Raw genomic sequence first — 18,645 nt, 5'->3', positions numbered from 1 at the left:
CCAACCAACTGAGCCACATCGGCCAGAGCTGTACTATTAGTTTTTGAACCAATAGCTACTTCATTTCATCTTTTATTTCTTCACTAGAGTCCTGGTGCACGAATTCATGCACAGGTGGGGTCCCTCAGTCTTGCCGGTGATCAAGGCCTATGTGTGTGGGGGGGCAAATTGGGCCTATCTGGGGGTGCAGCTGGCAGGGGGAGGGGCTACGGGATGTTGACTGTGGGAGTGCACTGACCACCAGGGGGCAGCTCCTGAGTTGAGCATCTGCCCCCTGGTGGTCAGTGTATGTCACAGCGACCAGTCAACTGATAGTTCCTGTCTTTCCGTTCAGTTGTAATGCTTGCTTAGGCTTTTATATGTATATAGATTTTTGACAAAGACACACGTTCAAGAAATGTTTTACTTTCCTCTTCATTCCACCATCAGAGGACCAGGAAGGGAAGCTCTATAACAGCAACTGACATTCAGCCCCAGGGTCCAAAGACACTGGAGGGAGGGGTGGGGACTGTGGCAGACTGAAGACGTGCTCTGCTAAAGGAAGTGGTCATTACTGAGATCCTCAGCTGTCACCATGCAGGAATGTGGACCTCATTTGGCCGATCTCCCACTGGACCAAGAGAAGCCAGAAATCTGGGTTTTTATAGGAATCTCCTGATTTTTAAATGCTGGCAACGCGTTCAAATTAAAACACCCTCGGGCCAACAAAAATACATCTGTGGGGTAGAGGTGGCCGCAGGCCGCCTGCTTGTGACCTCGGACAAAGGAGAAGGAAAGGAGTCTTCCAGAGATCTGGGTCTAACGGGATCTCGGAGACCAACATAGCCTGTGGCACTCCTCCCTGGCCTGTCGGGGCCTCAGTTTCCCCATCTGTAGGATGCCAGGGCGGCCTAGATAATAGCCGTGCTCAGCCATCTCAGCCTGTCCGCAAATGCCGTGAATGGAAAGACTGGCGTATCGACACCATGAGAGTGGGGCATAATTTGACACCATTTCAAACACTGGTAATTCAACGAGAAATGTTTCTCTTCCCCGGCTGAGGTTTTTGGAGGCAGTGGGCGTGTTTTTAAGAAAACACAACACACCAAGTCAGGAATTTCATCAGGAAAAAACGTGGCAGCCACGAACGGGCTCACATCTGGGGATTTGCTTGCTGAGAGAACATGCCGTTCTGTCTTCGACAAATGACAACTCAAGGCAGGAGGCTCTGCGGGGCCGAGGCCGGCTCCTCTGGGAGCCGGGCAGCAGAAAATGGCCAGGGACCAGCCGCCTGGTGCGCACAGCGAAAACACAGAAAGAGGCCTCCAATCTCCAGCACTTCCCTCACCACCCCCCCCAACCCCCCCAAAAAAAAGGAAAAAGAAAGGAAAAAGCCAAACCTCAGAGCTCTCAGTCACCATGTGCTTTGCAATCCCCGGCCTAGCGCAGCTTCTAAGGTAACTCAGCGTTTGTCCAAAATTGAGCCCAACTTCCTAATTCCCTCTCTCAACCAATAATAGTCCTGAGACGCCAGCACCCCCTCCCGCAGCCCCATGTGGGGGCGCGGGGCTGGGCACAGTGCCCCGTGCACAGCATCGCATCTCATCAGAGAGGAACCCGTGAATAAGCCCCCTCCACCGAGGAAAACACGGACGCTCAGGCAAGTGAAGCTGGGAAGCGGTGGGTTCCAACCCATGTCTGCCCAAAGCCAAAGCCTTCTCAGCTATCGACTGCTCATTTTTTTTTAAAAAGTGTGCATTTTACAGTGGAATATTAATCTTCATGGGGTTCATCCAATGAAACGGTCGGGGAAAGAGGCTGGCGATGGAGCCACTGAGCAGAACCAAGTGTGCTTGCCACAACGGCTGGGAGCTCTTCCTGCGCCAGGGAGAGGGGCTCGGTGCCTCTGTCAGTTCCTTTCCAGGGTTCCTGCACCTCCGTGTCCTCAAAACAAAGGGGAGGAGTGGGGCCAGGAGAGCCCAGCAAACAGGGCAGGACAGCGCAGTGGTAGCGTGCTGGGGTCTGGCCTGGCCATGCTGGTTAAGCTCCCCGGGTCCCTGTCACATCTTCTCTAAAACGGGACAATGAAAGAACCCACCAGTGAGGACAGGAGGCCATGGTGCATGTAAGTACTTACTCATAGGAGTGCTCCAACCTGCTCCTCCCCCTGCCAGCCCCATCCTCCCAAATGCCCAGGTCATTCCCTCAGCAAAGGCCATCATCTCCACCTTCAAAATATATCCAGGGTCACTTCCTTCTCACCACTCCTGCTGCCACCCCCCTGGTCCAAGTCACCGTCACCTCTTTCCTACAGTCTCCTCTTAGGAGTCCCTGCTCTGCCTTTGCCGACTGTCCCCCTGATTTACCTTCTGTTCAAGGTATGTCAGACCCTGTCCCTCCTCTGCATGGAGAGCTCCTAGGGCAGTGGTCGGCAAACTGTGGCTCTCGTGCCACATGCGGCTCTTTGGCCCCTTGAATGTGGCGCTTCCACAAAATATGTGTGTGATTGAAAGGTACAGTGCGATGGAAACTTCATGGCCCATGCGCAGAAGTCGGTTTTTGGCTCTCAAAAGAAATTTCAATCGTTGTACTGGTGATATTTGGCTCTGTTGACTAATGGGTTTGCCAACCACTGTCCTAGGGCTCCCACCTCATTCAGAGTAGAAGCCAAAAATCTAACCATGGCATAAAATGCTCTGGCTACTTCCCTGACCACATCTCCTGCCCCGCCCCCCCTCAGTGCTCCAGCGACCATGGACTCCTGGCCCTTCCTGAACACAGGAGGCTCTATGCCATTAGATCAGCCATGGTGAGAGTATTTACACAACAGGAAGTGGCAAACGCTACAACTCATTGCCTTTGCTTTCAAGAGAGCCAGATTACCAGCACAGCACCACAGTGACCACTGTATTTTAAACTAAAATTAAACTACACACACCACTCTTCCCTATTCTTCCCTTTTATTCCCACCCCTGCTCCCTTTTATTCACAACACTTAACACACTGTTATACTAAATCTATACTTGCTTATGTCCTTGTTTGTTGTCTACCTCTCTTCCACCAAAATCACAAGCTGCAAGAGGGCAAGGTCGAGGTAAGCTTTGCTCTTAGCTTCTTGTCAAGTGCCTAGAACAGGAGCTGCCTCATAGTAGGTGTTCAGGAAATACCTGTTGAGTGGATGATTGGCACCTATTATCATTATTATAAGGAAACCCAAGCATGGCTACTGCAGACCCTGGCTGGGCTCTGGAGCACGTGGTCCACAATTCCAGCCTACAGGACTGCTCTTCCTCCCTGGACAATCCAGGTCTTCGTGGGTTCCCATGGCAGACCCTGTTACCAACTGCAAAGATGCGGTCTCGGGGAAATGCACTTTCGGTGCTGTAGCTTCACAGAACCAGAGCTGGAGGATGCATCCACGAGCCAGCCTTGATAGCTGCCCAATCACCTTAGTAAAACCCACTGTTTGCAAATTTTTTCCAAGTAGCATCTACCGTGGCCTCTCTAAGGTACATGTTAAGAAATTCTCCAAGATCGTTCAACCTCTCATCCAGCGCTAAATTCCTTCTCTAACATCTTAGGCAGGCAGTCTTAAGTGGCCTCCACAGTTGGCAAGTCCACCTACGATTAAGCCAAAATCAGCCAACTCATAACCTCACTGCCAATCTAGGCCTATGGGGACATAATTCTGATCAGTGTTTCTTACTTATGGTGAGAAAACTTTTTTATTTTTATTTTTACTAAATTGGTTGTGTGTGCCTGGACCTCAGGAAATGATTTACTTCTGAAAGGGGTAAGGTCCACATGTGGACGTGTTAAACGCCATCCTATAATGCACAGGACGAACCTCCACAACAAAAATCGTCCAATCCCCACTGTTCAGTGTCCATGTAGAGAAAACTTGACTTACCCAAAGACACATGCTTTTTTCCTCATTTCCTTAACACTAATGACCAACTTGGCTTATACTTCATTTTCATACTTTTGTTGGAGACCTGGCTGTAGGAAAGATGTCCTTTCCCTCTTACATCTACTCTAGAACAACCATCTCAACAGTCAATGGTGACTGATCCTGAGCCTAGGGTCAGGGAGACAATAGGGAGAGGTGGGGACTGTGGTAAACTGAGAACTCACCCTTCTACAAGAGACAACCATTTCTCAGCTCCAGCCAATTGAAATCATGTGGAAACGTGGGCACAGTGCTGACAGATCTCCTGATATTTTTAATGGAAGCTAGAACTCTGCATTTGTGTGTGTGTGTGTGTGTGTGTGTGTGTGTGTGAAATGTCTAGATTTTCAAGCACTGGCTCCCTTTTCTGCATTAAATATTCTGCAGACCAAATCGAACGCATCTCGGTTGCTGGTGTGCAACCTCTGTCGTGTCAGATGTTACTGCAGTGCCCCTAGATTGGACATGGAAAAGTCCAGCGGAGGCAAGAATGGAGGGCAAAGCGCAGAGGAGGAAAGGAACCATGGGCTGATACCAGAGGCCCACAAATGGAAATGGGTATGTCGTCTACATTTGAGTTCTTGAACCAGCCATACCCAAATGCAGGACTCCCCAGAACTTGTCATTTCCCCACGTCAATACATTTCCTTTTACTGAAACCACCTCGAAAGTAAGTTCTCTGTTTCTTCCATGCAGAACAATCTCAACGCCTGTGTGGCTCCGTGGTCGGGATTTTGCTGACCCTGAGCTTTGGGGTGGGGAAGGCGGACTTTGGATTCAGCGTTGTCAGCTTGGACATCTCGGTTCTTTAAAGCTCTGAGAGCTGAGCTCACTTCCACACCCCACCGTCCCTGCCTAATTACTCAACTCTCCAATCTCCTGTGTGGAATCCATCACGCCCCCCCTCCCTCCTTTTCCACGTTCATGTCTGTAGCCATTGGAAACTATCACCCCGTCCCTTGCAATGTGAACACCACAAGCAATGCTTTGCCATTCTAAACAGTGGCTGACAACCATTTAGGAAACCTGCAAACATTTCACCACTCCTAAATCAACCCCAGATGACAAAATCATCATCATCAGGAAACTAACGAAAACCCGGAGGAGGGTAGATTTGGACCACGTTGCCATTACCCATGAGGAGGGGGGATCAGGAAAAAAATCCTGAGAAAGACATAAAAATGAGGCACACTGATTGCTCCTTGGAAGAAGTCGCAGCCCCACCTCCCCAGGAGACTCGAGTCCTACTTTTTCCTGGAAACAATTTTTTAGCATCTCCTAGCATCCTTCTGGCCAAGAATTGGTAAAAAGAAAAGAGAGAATGAGAGAAGGCGCTATGCCTTGTCACTGAAATTAGATCCCTAGGTTCTGTGAGCAAGTAAGTGCGTTTTGGTGGGTCCTCGTGGTGATTTAAAAATCAGGACATTTCTCATAAAAAAATCCAGAGTGTAGTGTCCTTTGAGAAGTCAGAATACACGGCCATACATGGTCTTCATTCCTCACCACCCAGCCCACTTCATTAACTTTGTTATCTGTCTGGCCACTTTGGGTATCTGAGCTAGCAATTACTGATTTCAGATTTAGGTCCTACATATCTATTAAAAAATCATTTCAAAATTATAATGATCTTGACTTTATACGTGTCTGATTGACACAGAATGGCTGTGGGATTCCAGCACAGCCCTACCTGATCAGGCCCCTCCTCCATGACCTCATCTCCCCCTGCCCCTGAACCACTTGATCTCCCCCAGCCCCATCAGCCTCCAGGCTGCTTCCATCCCAGAGCTTTTGAACTTGCCCTTCCCTTTCCCCCCAGATATCGGCACCCTCCCTCCTTCAGAGCCGTGCACAGTGGCTGCCTGCTCACAGAGGCCTCCCTGTCCCAGGTACATTCCACTCACCTTCTCTTGATTTTGCCACACAGGCTTGTCACCATCTGACAATCTGGGTCCCTTACATGTTCATGTGCTTATACTTGGTCTTTCCACACTTAATTGCAGCTCCAGGAGGGAGCAGGTTTAGGTTGCTTTGTTTACTATTGTATTCTTTGTGCCCAGAGCAGTGTGCCTGGCACACATTTTTGAATGAATGAATGAATGAATGAATGAATGAATGAGGAAGTTCCATTTACCATATTCTGGAGGAAATGGAGGTGGGAGGTGAGGTGGAGGAGGATGAAGGAGGAAAACCCAGGAAGTTTGTCCCCCCCACCTAGTCACTGAAAAATCAGGCAGACTTTCTAGAGAAAAAGACATTTTCCATGACAGAAGAAAGGAGATGAGAAGAAAAATGAAAATCCTGAAATTGGAGCCTACGGCAGCATTGCAGTGCCAGGGTTTTGGTGTGTTCTTCTCCACCTCTGAGCCAGAAAACCCAAAGTCCCAACTCTTCTTGGGACCGGGGGGGGGGGGGTGTGTGTGTGTGTGTGTCTCTGCCACGACTGGCCTTGTGACCGCGGCAAGTCCTGCCCTGGGGCCTCAGTGCCCTCGTCTGTTCCAGTCCTGGCAGCAGCTCACATGGGGGCGCAAAGAGCCGTGTGCAACCCTCGTGGGTCAGGGAGGGGTCTGCGTGCCCGTGTGCTTGCTCCAGAGGGGCTGCCTGCCCCAGCCTCTGTTTCCCCATTTGTTAAACAGGTACACATATGTCACGGGGTTTTTGTTCTGGCTGTAGAAAGGACTGAGTTTTTCGAAGGTGTTTGACACCTCATAACTCTTGTGAGAGACGTTTAAATCCACTTCTTCACTCTCCAATTCTCCTCCCTGAATACTGAGATTATTTTGATCCAGAACTCTTCAGGTAAAGGCATACTGGTATACTTTACTTCTTCGAAGCCCCAGAAGTTTGGAGAAGTTTCGTTCATGTGATAATGACACAAGGTTAAAACATTACCAGGGATAGCTAACTCTTACACATTCGCATAGCCCTATACAGCATTTAATCTCCGTTCTGGGAACAGGGAAACTGAGGCACGACCTGGCAGCAGGGCTCCCAAATCTCGGCTCTCCATCATGCACCCATCATGCACTGCACTATCTGTAAGTCTGGTGAAGACCAGGATTTAGTCTAGGTCAGTGGTTGGCAAACTCATTAGTCAGATATCAACAGTACAACGAATGAAATTTCTTTTGAGAGCCGAATTTTTTAAACTTAAACTTCTTCTAATGCCACTTCTTCAAAATAGACTCGCCCAGGCTGTGGTATTTTGTGGAAGAGCCACACTCAAGGGGCCAAAGAGCCTCATGTGGCTATCGAGCCACAGTTTGCTGACCATGGGTCGAGGTAGCTGGTAGAGCATATCAGATCTGGGACATTCTGAGTGGGTACCATTCAACCTGGGGTTAGGTGCGGGCCATGCATCTTTGGCAGGATAAGGCAGCAGGGAAAAAAATGAGAAAACTTTTGTTTTTCTTTTTCAGTTCATTAAGGTTTGTTGGTGTGAGCAAGAACCTCATTTTTTTTTTTTCCTTCCCATGACTTCCCTTTTATTTTAACGGGGAAACGTGCATTTCAAAGACTGCTCAATAGCAGCGTTGAAGTCTCGGGTTCAATCACAATGTCCCCATTGTGGCTGGGGGACTCCTTGGCCTTTCAGCTCGGGTTATAAAAATTTGGTCTGAGCCCAAAGTCTGGCTTTAATAGAATATTTTAATTTTGTTTAATGAATATTACTTTAAATCTGTTTGGCAGTTTTAAAATGTGTTCTTTTATTTTCCAATTAAAATTTACTAATGGCTCAGTACTTTCTTGGGTGTGGGGGTGCAGCAGGGAGTGGGGGTGATAATAATACAAGCTACCATTTATTGAGTGCTTACTATGTGCCAAACACCCTGCTGCGTGCTTTATGGGTGCCACCTCTTTCAACCCTCACAGCCACCCAGGGACAGCGGCCCTGTGCCCCCACTGCCTGGGGGCTGAGAGGTCAGCTCCCAGCCCACCAAGGTGGCAGGGTTAGTGAACGGTGGACGTAAGGCTCAGACCAGATTTGAGCTCAGGGTCTGTGCTATTCGCCGTACATTCCCTTGATATTGAAAAAGGACTTGACTGACCAATACCTTACAGGCATATCACTGACCTAGGATACAATTCTCTGTAACTTCGAGGGTAGTAATAGCTGGCATGAGCATAACGGCTAGCTTAGTAAGCACTCAGCATAGACAGGCACTGTAGCAAAGTGAGGTGTTTTACATGTAATACCTCATTTAAATTATCACAAAGACTCTTTGAAGCAGTTATTATTGTTATTCTTATATTATCCCAATTTCATAAAGGAGCAACTGAGGTCCAGAGAGCCTAAGTCATTTTCCTAGGGTCACACAGCTTAATAAAAGTCCTATCCAATAAAAGGGCAATATGCAAATTAACCATCATTCCGTCACAAAGATGGCAGTGCCAATAGCCATAAGATGGCAGCGCCCAGTCCTCCCAGCCCTGCTGGAGTCCCCCAGTCCCAGGGTGGGGGGCAGCTGCTGAGAGCAGGCAGCATGAGCATTCCACGCCCAGCCTCGGATGGGTCTCTAGGCAGCGGGCACGGAGCAGCCAGGCCCTGCAGAGAGCTACTGGCACACCGATTTGTGCACAGGGCTAATAGTAATAATAACAATAATAATAATAATAAACCAGTAACCAACACTGATAAAATTCATACTACTTGCCACATACTATTTCAAACACTTTATATTGATCTCCACAATAACACTTTTAAGAAGGCATATTATTATCCAGCCTGTTTTACAGATGAAGAAAGGGAGGCAGGGAAAAGTTTGGTAACTTGCCTAATGTTAAGTAGTTGGTTAATGCTGAGCAGGGATTTGAACCCAAGCAGCCTGGCCCCTGGGTTCATGCTCTTAATTTCTAGGCTAGTGGTCGGCAAACTGTGTCTCGAGAGCCACATGTGGCTCTTTGGCCCCTGGAGTGTGGCTCTTCCACAAAATACCACTGCCTGGGCGAGTCTATTTTGAAGAAGTGGCATTAGAAGAAGTTTAAGTTTAAAACATTTGGTTCTCAATAGAAATTTCAATCATTGTACTGTTGCTATTTGGCTCTGTGGACTCATGAGTTTGCTGACCACTGCTCTAGGCTATAAGTCAGAGCTAACGCTCAGGCAGTCTGACCCCCTCCCCTCTCCGACTCCCACTTGTTCCTCACCACCTCTTAAGGAAAGCAGAAGGTTGACATCTGTCTGAGGCAAGAAGTGGGCCATGGCATGGCCTGACACAGTTCGAGGCGCAGAAGCCAAGGCACTGCTCTTACTGACTCAGGCGTGGCTTCGCTGGAGGAGGGTCTGCAGAGTTGGTCTTTCCCTCCATCCTGCTGCTTGAACATTGCAAAGCTCAAGAAGTCATATCGCTGCTCTCTGAATCCTCAATGGGAAAGAGAGGCAGTGAGCTATTGGTAAAAACACACTGGGATCCTGCTATCAGAGGGGCCAAATTGGGTTCTTCTTGCTCCGGATCCCCAGCAATCAGCCTAGCACCTAGAACACAGCTCAGCACATATTGTTGAAAAATGAGTGAAAGAATGAATGCATTGCTAATTTTCTCTCGTCATGTGCAATGCATCAGGCATGTAGGAGACATTTGGTTAATCATAAATCAGTGAAATGGTCTATGAAATGTCCCAAGAGCATATTCTTCCTTGTCAACAAAATTTGTCTTGTCATATTGCAATAGCTCAGGAGTCAGCGCACCTCTTCGGTAACGGGCCAGAGAGGAAAGAGATTAGGCTTGGCTGGTCATGTGATCTCTGTTATTGAGTTAACTACTCAACTGCTGTTTTAGCATGAAAGCTGTCACGGGCAACAGCTTAGACCAGCGAACTGCAGGGAAGCAGCCGCCAGGTCAGTAGATTCCAACTTTAAACCTTCCTCGAGTCCTACAAGGACAGGCTGAAGAGTCTGGAAAGCAGCAGGTGTCTCATAACTGAACCCAACTTTTGTTGGCTGAACCCAGCCTGGTCATCAGTTAATATCCCCAAGGCAAAAGCAGCTCTCCCAGGCAGGCGGGCGGGCAGAGGAAAGGTAGCTCTTATGAAACCAGAGGGATGGGCCTCAGAATCAAGACTGGGTTCAGCCGAAACTGTTTGGCTCAGTGGATAGAGCTTCAGCCTGTGGACTGAAAGGTCCCAGGTTTGATTCCGGTCAAGGGCATGTACCTTGGTTGCGGGCACATCCCCAGTAGAGAGTGTACAAGAGGCAGCTGATTGATGATTCTCTCTCATTGATGTTTCTAACTCTCTATCCCTCTCTCTTCCTCTCTGTAGAAAATCAATAAAATATATATTAAACAAACAAACAAACACACACACACACAAAACCTGGGTTCAGTCCTGGCCCTGACACAAGCCGTGCAGCCTTGCACAAGTTGCTTCCCCTTCCTGAGATGCAGTTGCCGCAGCCGTAAAACAGGGATAATAAGAATAACAGCATGTTCCATCGAAGGCTATTTAGAGGCAAAAATATAAGTGTTTGCTTAGCACGTAAGTGTTCAATAAATATGGGCTACTTGTTATTTCCAAATAAATCTTGTGTTCTCTTAAAAACAAAAACCAATTTACGAAAAATAAACCTGGCTGCCAATCAACACACACACACACACACACACACACACACACACACACGAGTGCGTGCTAGCAGAGCTGCAGGAACAGACATTTCCCAAATCAGCTTTCACTCTAGCAAGGCATTCCAGGGGTCCCAAGCTGTCAGAAATCCCCCCACGTTAGCTCAAGGCCCCCAATCTCTCTGCCTGCATCTATGTCCATTTTTGTCACTTTGCCTTTCTTGTCGGTGTCAGAGAAAAATTGAAGACATTCGGAGCGTTTCAGACATGTGAAATTTTGAGTTTAAGACATTCTTTCTCCTTCCCCTGTTCCACACCCCAACACTGACGTCTCCAGGGAGGATGGCATCTTTGGCCAGAGGACAGCTCGGGCCCATGGCAGACCGGAGGTGAATAATCTCCTCGGCTCCATTCTTGTTCACGGCTGGATGGGACCAAAACTCTGCTTACAACACAAGGGGCAAGTCACAACGTGCGATGCCACATGACACCATCCCAGCAGCGAGGCACGCTTCCTGCTCCCGCACCAGGCACACAAAGGCCGGAGGTGCGGGAATCTGGCCGCGCTCCTCCCCCGCCACCCCCTTTCTGACCAAGAGGGACACTCAGACCTTCGCTAGAGAGACAAATGCTTCTAGAACACACTGAAACCAAAGTGCCTGGACATGTAAACAGTACACACCCACAAAAGACAACAACCTCTCTGCACGGACACCCTCCACCCTCTCAAAAAAAAAAAAAAAAAAAAAGTGTTCTCCCTGCGTGGAACTCCCATCAGCACCTGGCTGGTACCAAGCAAGAGGGTGCATGGACACCTCCCCCACACCCTGTCTCTCCGTATTTCGGGGAGCTGCCAATCAACAATAACCTAAAGGTTCTCACTCATTGTACCTCAAATGCTAAAAACAGGTATATGTTCGCAGGAATAAAAAAAATTGTTCTGGGCCAAAACCGGTTTGGCTCAGTGGATAGAGCGTCGGCCTGCAGACTGAAAGGTTCCGGGTTTGATTCCGGTCAAGGGCATATACCTTGGATTCCGGCACATCCCCGGAAGGGGGTGTGCAAGAGGCAGCTGATGGATGTTTCTCTCTTATTGATGTTTCTAACTCTCTATCCTTCTCCCTTCTTCTCTGTAAGAAGTCAATAAAATATAGTTTAAAAAAATTGTTCTGGGAACTATTCATACCTTCATCACAAAGTGACCACAGAAGGAGATAGGAAGTGAGGAAACCGACTGGAAGGAACACAACACATTTTCAACCGTTGGCTTCCGGGCACCCAAACACCGGGGATAAAATGTGTGCGGGGGTGTGTGTGTGTGTGCCTCCTGAACCCACTTTTTCTCCTGAGCAGCAGGAGGGGTGACTGAAGGAGGTGGGAATCCTGGGCCTCCTACCTCACTTCACCCCAAGGATGTCTTCTGTTGCCCTCAGAATCCAAGGCGATTGGAGACTGTTCGAACCGTGGGCTCAGAAAGCCCCTTTCTGAGTGCACTTCAGCTACACACGTCTGTGAGGCAGGAATTGGGACTTGGCCGAGGTAAGGAGAACTGGTGATCCCCCCCCCACACCCGCCCCACCCCCCATTTTGGTGACCTTCATGGGCCTTATTTATACACTTCAAGCTCATGACCTAATACATGTTGGTTTGGCTTCTCTTCTCATAATAGCAGCCTGTAAAAAGCTTTTGAGAATTCCCCATGTTTTCTTATTTTGGGTCAAGAAAATAAAATCGATATCTAAGTACCCTTCAAAAAAAATGGCCTGCACAATCTAAAAATTTGGAATGTTTCCACGAGGGCCAAGGATATCTCTTAAAGCCTCAAAGGTCATCCAGATTCAGATCAACTTTTGCCATTTTTTAAGGTGCGCTATGTGGTAACGGCGATATGTGAGAATTAGCTAAGAGGGACTTTTTGACATAAGTCAAACAATGACATTTAAAACTCACGTTAAAGCAATTACCGCGCGGAATTTTCCGTGTTTTTCCCATTTCTTAAACAGAGTGTATATGTTTTCAACATATTTCTTGCTATAATTTTCTTTCTTGGCAAACCCACCTCTTACCATGAAACCCCAAAGTATGCACGCTTCAGAAACAATAATGGTTGAAACAGACCCGGCTGTCGCAGGCATGACTTTTCTTTACGAAATTAAAATGTCTTCTGGCTCACACGCTGTATATTTCAGCTACGAAAGACGGTGCTCGGGAGATGACTAGGAGAGAAAGGGGAACTGACAGATTCAGCTGATGCGAGACAAAAGTAAGTTGCTGTATTCACACAGTAGTCAGGCCCTCGCCAGTGCCTCATTCTTTGGGGGAAAGAGACGTCGATTTGTATCATTTTGCTTCAGTTAAATGCACAGAGAATTGAAAACTCTCCCTGGAGCGGCTCTGAGCAGATATGTATGACTAGGTTACATCTGGGAATGCATAGATTTAAAAGAAAAAAAAAAAAATCTAACTTTGCGCTCACAAAGAAAACAGAGGGGGGAAATCCAAAGCCATTGACATCACACACATTTTCAATGTATCGACGTATCACTACGGACACTAAATGCCAACCTCATTTCTAGCCTCTTTTAAATGCTTCCCTCATTTAAAAATATGTTAAAATTAGCATTATCGGGGCAAGACAGTCGGGCCATGGGCACGTTCTGAAAGCTGGTAAGAAGGAAGCCGTCTCCCGGCTAAGCTGTTCAGCGAAGTTCCTGCTGCAAATGCCTGCATCTATCCGACACAGAGGCCGACGTTGCCAAGCAGCTGAGCAGACACATCTGCGCCCTAACTAGCATCCTCCGGAGGGCGATGACAGCGGTGACGAAGCTGTGCTCCAGGCCCAGGACGTGTGCAGAGACCCTCCCATCCATCCCGCCAGGCTGCGCCCCCTGACCCTCAGCCTGCCTATCCCTGATCCAGGCGGCCGATGGCCTCCCTTAACCCTCACAGTGGAAGAGAAATTTTTCCAGTTACCTGACTCTGGGGACCACCTGTTCCAAATTATTCTTCGCTCTCCAAATGTTTATAATCTAACCCTCCAACAACCACCCACCCCATAGCAATCTAGCACCTTCCAGTAAACTCAATTTGGGCTGCCTCCCGTAACATTTTAGGGCCTCGCCGCTGCCGATAAATTTATTGACTCTTTTTAGGAACTGAAATGTGTGGTGTTTTAGTATCGAAGGAACAAATCAAATTAGCCCTTGTAAATAAACAGTCATTTTTCTTTACGGAACCACACACACACACACACACACACACACACACACACAGCCTGTTAAATATCACAGCTCACAAAGGCTTATAGCTGTGTTTTCTAAATAATATGATTTTTTTTTTTCTGTTTTTAAAACAGCAACAAAGAACTTCAGGGCAGCATCAGAAAGTAACTGTGCTCACCCGGCCAGCATGGCTCAATGGTTGAGCATCAGCCTATAAGCCAGGAGGTCATGGCTCAGGAGGTCACAGTTTGATTCCTGGTCAGGGCATATGCCCGGGTTGCAGGATCGATCTCCAGTGTGGGGTGTGTAGGAGGCAGCCGATCAATGATCCTCTCTTACCATTGATGTTTCTATCTCTCTCTCCCTCTCCCTTCCTCTCTGATGCCAATAAAAACATATAAAAAAATCATAATTGTGCTCCATGCACTTAAAACCCTCCAAACTCAGCATCTCTCTGCAAGGGGAATGGGGGCATATATGTTCTCTGGGCCTAGATTCTGGTTTCACTTACTCCGTGGCCTCTCACAAGTCATTGGACTTGAGACTCAATTTTCTCGTTCACAAAGTTGGAATAACAATAATAATAATAGAATAAATACCCGACTCTAAGGGTTGTTGTGAGAACCCATCCTAAAAACACGTCTCAGAGTCGCCTCCAGGCCTGGCATACAAGTGCTCAAATAAGTGGTAGCTACTTCCACCATGATCATTGACACAAGGATGCAATTTGCAAATGGAGAGAAATGGCAAAGGCACCGATACCATGAAAATGGGCCAAAGGAGGGCAGCAAAAAATAAATGTAAAAGATGGTGGCTTTTTTTCCATCCTTTTCACCCTAAAGACAACCTGGCAGGTACTTTCATATCTTGAAATTGATTTTAAATCGCACGCAATAAAGAACCAAGTCCTGCCCTCCTTGATTCATTTACAAGGAGACCAGCGAGCCACAGCCAGTTACACTAAGTACTTGCCACCTAATGGGGGGGGCTGCCCCCGGATTAGAAGAGGTGCTAGCCAAACACCATTAGGCCCGGTAAGACCTTCAAACAGCAAAAATGAAGCACTGTCGCTCGGCTAATTGTTTCCCTACCAGAACCTTCTTTCTGTCTTGTGTGTTCGGGGCTGTTTGAACTGCCAAATTGATTGGGGGGAGGAGGGAAGGGATGGAGGCTATTAAGAAAGCTGTTATGATATTGGGGGATGGGGATCGGGGAGGAAGGTGGGAAGTGTGGGTGAGTGTGTATGTGTGTGTTTTCTGTCAACAGGCTGTGTTTTCTCAACTGTGGGGTTAATTCTCTGCAAAGAGATTCCTTTTGAGCGGAGTCCACCAACTCCTTTTGCAGAGCAGCTAGCCGGGAGAAAAGTTTCCTTCCACTCACAAAACCAGACTTGGCAAGAGCCAGCGGGTTCGGCCTTTGGAGGTAACCGAATAACCAGCCACTTCACGTCCACAAACGCCACAGATAAGCACTACGTAATTAGGCGAATTCCTCCTTTACATGTAATCTTTGGGGGAGACGGTTCCCCTCTCTCCTGCGGAATTCCTGTCTTCTCACCCAGCCAACACACACACACACACACACACACACACACACACACACACACGCCACTCAACGCTCCAACACACGCCATATGCACCTCTGACCTGTGGCCACTGCATGCGATCTCTTACACGCAATTTACATGCTGACCCTTTTACATCTACCCCAAGCATTTTGACACGAAGGAGGCCTGCCCAGCCAAGACAAAACCTTACCCCGGCTGTAACTTCCACCCGTTCTCTCCCGGAGGCTAATGCGTTTCTCATGGTGTCCGTGGATATTTAGGGACAAGCAAATATCGAAACAAGATATCTCACTCCCTTCATCTGCTCCTGACAGCCCCGGGGCTCTCTCTCTGCCTGAGAGAGGCATCTGTCAGGAGCTGCTGGGAACCCCACTTATGCACCATAACGGCCTGCGATTTTATTATACAAGGAGTTTATTGCTGGCCTAATTAGTTTCAAACTGGGCATTCCAGCTGAGGACACCTAAAAAACATCTGGTGGAAGGAGCGAGAAGGAGTCCTTGTTCTGAGCCGGTTACGGTTGGATTTCGGCGTTACTCGGGTCTCCTGCACGGGACACAAGTTATCTTTGGAAAAGTAACTGAAAAACAAAATAAGGAAACGGTTTCTTCTTTGTGGGAAAGGAGTCGTCTTGTCAGGGGGGAACCGAAACGTCTTAAAGTGGACGTGCTCGGACTGTGTGTACCTTCCCCCAAGCTGCTGGGATCTCTGTAGCTTGCTCAGACCCTAATGCAAAATGTACTTGGCTACACCACAGGGCGGTTTTGCTGAGGACTGTTTCGTTCTCCCAACAGCAGCTAGCACTTTATCAATTTATCCGTCTGGAGCAGGGCTTTCCATCGCTTACATGCAATTTAAAGCAGAAGCAATACCGCTGATTTGAAACAGCGTGTCTTGGGTGTTTTTTGTTTTTTTTGCCAAATGGTAATCCTATAACAAGTCAACAAATCCTATCTCTTTATGTGTTCAATACAACACAAAAGGCATGAAAAGAAGATTCTAAAACGTAAGTGATTAAAGCATCCGTTGCCTAAAAATCCCAAAGTATTGGGTCACATCTTTGTTTTCTTTACTTCACTTTAACTTTCTCTAGTTATTTAATATTTGGGAAAGAGATGTATGCATTTACAGAGTTTTCTCATACCCACAGCCACTGTACCCGATGAGCTATTTCAAGCTGGAGGAAAAATGCTAATTCCTTTAAGAGAAAAATAATAATATCGTGAAGCCTACGTTGCAAGAGAAGAATGGAGTAACTATGAAAGCTGTGTATGAGGCAAATGAACTCATTAAGAAAAAGTTCAGCTTTCGAGTCTAGCCAGCTCTGGTTGAAATGGCAAAATTCGGAGTTTCCTCCAAAGGACAGGAGATGACGAATACAAACACTATTTATAGGTAGTCAAGAGCAAGATTCAAGCCATCCTCATTTGTTACATAAAATTTTTGTTAACTTTCCTTAGTCTGAGGATGTCTAAATGCAAGCAACTAAAAGTTTAAATGATGGGGAGAGGAAAGTGGGGAATGAGTAGGCAAAGTTGCCTGCGAGATTTTTTTTTTCCACAAAGATTATTTTTTTAAAGGAAGGTCCTCCTTCTCTTCCCCCAAATGGGGCATCAGCGGGTAATACTGCTAGCTACTAGCTCAGAGCTCATACCCTGGTAGCAGAAATTTCACTCAAGCAAGAGAGGAAGGGCTCATGAAATTAATACATTCGGTTTGAAATACAACAACTGTCCGCTGGCCATAATTTCCTTTGGAAGGGAGCTGCCTAACTCAAACATAATTCAGCACTCAGATTCCTACTTGATGTTTGTAAATCATTCTACCTCCCCTCCGCTCTGGTGAGCAGCTCCCCGCTCTGATACTCACTCATTCTGCTGCACCTCATAATTAAGAGGTACCTCCACCAGGAGTGATTTATACCTTCATGGTATATATATATATATATATATATATATATATATATATATATATATATATATAAAAGTAATTAAAGATTACGTAGCATTTCGGGGAAAGGGGAAGAAAAGAAAATAGGATCCATAAAAAAATTCGGCATTGGTCTAGTCACGTATTTTCTTTTTAATTTTTAGAAAAATAACACTAATTCAGAATGCAGCCTCGCGCACGCTTGTCACTCACTGAACGAGGCTTCACTTGGGGGTGACAAGGCGCCCCACTTTCAACAGCTGAGAAACGCGCGCTGATGCGAGTATTTGTATTTTTACCAGTCAAGCTTTCCTAGCATTCTTTGAGCTTACAAACTATTCATTTGGGGGGGCAGGAAATATACTTTCAGGAGCTAGAGCCAGCACGGCCTTTGAACCTGAGACGCAGGGCTGGAAAACAATTCCATTCTCTACCTCCTCCCAGTACAACAAAACCCTGGCCTCCTCCTAAGCATCCTTTGGAGGTAAAGTTTTCTAAGTTTCAACTTCAACCAGCGCCAGGACGCCCGCTCGCTCACAAAGCCGGGGGAGCTGGACCAGCAAAGGCCGAGCGCAGAGGAACTTGAAGAAAGAAACGCAGCCTCCGGGAGGAGAAGGCTCAGCAGCCCCGGCCCCGCATCCCAGCGGGGGCTCCCCGGTGACCCCAGAAAGCGCGCCCTGGGGCGGGCGATGGGTTCCGGCTCCCGGTGCCTGCTCGGTCCTATGGGGGGAGCGCCCCTTTGGAGAACCACCCGGGCCCGTAAAAACTACCCAAACGCAGTCCGGCCGGACGCGTCCACACCATTGCGCGGCATGCACTTGTCCCGCGCGCGAGTGCAAACTCCAGGGTCGCGGCTCCCCAAACGCACGCGAGGACACCGAGGCCGGGAACCGGGGCGGACTCTCTCCGGAGAGGAGAGGATCTGTCCGCTGTCCCCGCTGCCCTGGTACCTCCGCAGGCCCGGGAGCCCCGAGGGAGCCGTGCGCCCCCAGGCACCCCAACTGCCGCGGAGGCCCAGGCTGGGCAATGCTGCCGAGGGGCGCCAGGCGAGGGGCTCCGCGGCGCCCCCGGCCCGGCGAACCCCGCGGGCGGCCCCGGGGCGGGCGCCGCGGGAGGTACTCACCGCGCGCAGTGGAGAGGGCGCCCCGGCGCGGTGCGGGCGGGCGGACCGGCGGGCGCGGGTCCGAAGCGGCGGGCACGTTGCCGCCTCTGCCGCCGCCGCCGCTGCCTCCGCCTCCTGGGCTGCCGCGGCCGCTGGCTCCGGGAGGACCGGCCCCTTCCCCTCCCCGGGCCGGGCCCTCCCTCTGCCCCCGCCCGGGTCCCCGCGCCGGTGCGTGGGCGCGCGGGGGAGCCGGGGCGCGGCGCTGGGTTGGGCGGGTCACACCTCCGGCGCCGGGACGAGGGCGCGGGGCTCCGGCCCTGCCGCTGGCCGCGCTGCCCTCC

General features: G+C 48.7%; 1 protein-coding gene across 1 annotated transcript in view; it reads right to left on the bottom strand.

Annotated features, from left to right (window-relative positions):
* Window positions 1–18,645, bottom strand: part of EYA2 (EYA transcriptional coactivator and phosphatase 2) — a 201,420-nt gene extending 182,775 nt beyond the window's left edge. Inside the window, exon 1 of the mRNA XM_036419140.2 lies at window positions 18,326–18,645. The gene's annotated coding sequence lies outside the window, so the exon portion shown is untranslated. The remainder of the gene's footprint in view (window positions 1–18,325) is intronic.

Source organism: Pipistrellus kuhlii, unplaced genomic scaffold, assembly GCF_014108245.1.
Source record: "Pipistrellus kuhlii isolate mPipKuh1 unplaced genomic scaffold, mPipKuh1.p scaffold_m20_p_6, whole genome shotgun sequence".
Classification (NCBI taxonomy): Eukaryota; Metazoa; Chordata; class Mammalia; order Chiroptera; family Vespertilionidae; genus Pipistrellus; species Pipistrellus kuhlii.
Note: the sequence above shows the minus strand (reverse complement) of the source record. Positions and strands in the feature narration are given on the sequence as shown.